Below are 2,500 nucleotides of genomic sequence, written 5' to 3'. Positions count from 1 at the left end.
AATCGAGTCCATTCTTTTTGCTGTCGTTTAAAGTATGTTACTCATTCTATCGGTATCCCTCTGCCGAACTGTCAAGCTACGGAAACGCAAACAAACCAATACTGGTGGGGGACAACACCAAACATAAACATACAACACACACACACAAACACACACGAGGGGCTTCTTTCAGTTTCCGTGGCTATATTTATAGCTGTTGTCACTCCACGTCAATGAATCAAGTATTCTCGACACACATCGTCTACAAACAAGCAGGACGTATTTTGCGAAGGGGAAATACTACGCTGACTATATGTTTTATTTACGTTCAAATGTAGCGACTCCTTTGCTGGTTTGGTAGTTGTTGTTTAACTCCAGATCAACCCCAGTCAAGCAGATCAATAATATAAGATGCTTCAGTAGTGACTATATCGTTTTTTGCTTTTCAAGAATTATCTTGGACTACATTTTCGTGAATACAGCGTGCTTATGAGGGTGATACGGCTACTATCTCTATCGTGTCTAACTGTAAAGTTTTGATGTATCAATGGGTTTTGTGGTGTTTTCAACAAACTTCTCAATGTGTGTGTGTGTGCGTACACACGCGCGTATGTATGTGTGTATTCGTTGTACAGTTCTAAACCAAACATTCATAGCGCTACCTGTATGAAACAAATCGGAAAATTTGGTTGTGATGGCAGAATCGGTGGAGCATCTGTTAAGATATCTGGCAATATTTAGTCATGTTTCTTGAAGTTCAACCATGACTTTCATTCTCCCGAGACGAAGAAACAAGTATCAATGAAGTTCTGTGACTCAGTTTTTATTATCTGTTTTTCTCGCCCCCTCGTAAGAACACAAAAGTCTGCTCAGCCGAGACTGAACGCGAAGCTATAGATCTACGACGTTGGTAGAGGCAATAAAGCTCGTCATATATTTCAATTGTAGTAATTCAATTAAGTTGCAAGAGACTTCAAGAAAGGAACATGGCGCATATCAGTTTATTATTTACTATAAATATGAATCATTGTGCCTCTCTGGGAAGTTGATTTATCTACTAAATAAAAATCAATCTAATTTACAGAGGTGCAGATTCAATATACTTGTACTTTCTAAAAGTAAAAAAAAAAAATAAATAAATAAATAAAGGAACCGAAAAAATTTAAATACGCTCGGCCACATACATAGACAAATCCAAACATGCAACAGCACTCGTTCTAGTAAAATCCATACACACAAAACACATAGAAGTAACACTCATACACGCACACATTGACACAGCCACACATACACAAAACACAAAACAAGAGCCACGAGCATATACGCGAAGGAGATAAAGTAGCGAACAAGTAAACACGGCATGTGTTGCTATTCATTTAATAGAATTATATCGAACATAGAAGTCGGCGAGCTGGCAGAAACGTTAGCACGCCGAGCGAAATGCTTTCCGGCATTTCGTTTGCCGCTACGTTCTGAGTTCAAATTCCGCCGAGGTCGACTTTGCCTTTCATCCTTTTGGGGGGTCGATAAATTAAGTACCAGTTACGCACTGGGGTCGATGTAATCGACTAAATCCCTTTGTCTGTTCTTATTTGTCCACTCTATGTTTAGCCCCTTGTGGACAATAAAGAAATAAGAAACGTTAGCACGCCGGGCGAAATGCTTTCCGGCATTTCGTCTGCCGCTACGTTCTGAGTTCAAATTCCGCCGTGGTCGACTTTGCCTTTCATCCTTTCGGGGGTCGATAAATTAAGTACCAGTTACGCACTGGGGTCGATGTAATCGACTATTCACCTCCCCTAAAATTTTCAGATTCTGTGTCTACGGTAGAAAGAATTATGTTTATCTTCTTACAATTGTAAATAAACACATCGGTACACTTTTCTTAAATTAATCTTTACATAGGCGCAGGAGTGGCTGTGTGGTAAGTAGCTTGCTTACCAGCCACATGGTTCTGGGTTCAGTCCCACTGCGTTGCATCTTGGGCAAGTGTCTTCTACTATAGCCTCGGGTCGACCAATGTCTTGTTTTGTGGATTCGGAAGACGGAAACTGAAAGAAACCCGTCGTATGTATATATATATATATATAATATGTATGTGTGTGTGTGTGTGTGTGTGTATGCTTGTGTGTCTGTGTTTGTCCCCCAACATCACTTGACAACCGATGCTGGTGTGTTTACGTTCCCGTCACTTAGCGGTTCGGCAAAAGAGACCGATAGAATAAGTACTTGGCTTACAAAGAATAAGTCCTGGGGTCGATTTGCTCGACTAAAGGTGGGTGGTGCTCTAGCATGGCCGCAGTGAAATGACTGAAACAAATAAATAAATAAATTAGCAAACTAGCTCGTTAAGAAAATCTCTATTAGAGATGAAAGCAGTATTTCTACTGAGACGTAATGTTTATCGGCACCTTGATCACTAAGGACGATCAAAATGAGGTCGAAATCATGCAATCTGGTGGTCTTCGAAGTACAATAGTCGGGAGTTCTCTTCCCTCTTGTAATATATATTGAGTGCGAA

The sequence above is a fragment of the Octopus sinensis genome, linkage group LG6 (genome assembly GCF_006345805.1).
Source record: "Octopus sinensis linkage group LG6, ASM634580v1, whole genome shotgun sequence".
In the NCBI taxonomy this organism is placed as follows: Eukaryota; Metazoa; Mollusca; class Cephalopoda; order Octopoda; family Octopodidae; genus Octopus; species Octopus sinensis.
The sequence above is the reverse complement of the archived record's forward strand: the minus strand, read 5'-3'. Positions refer to the sequence as shown.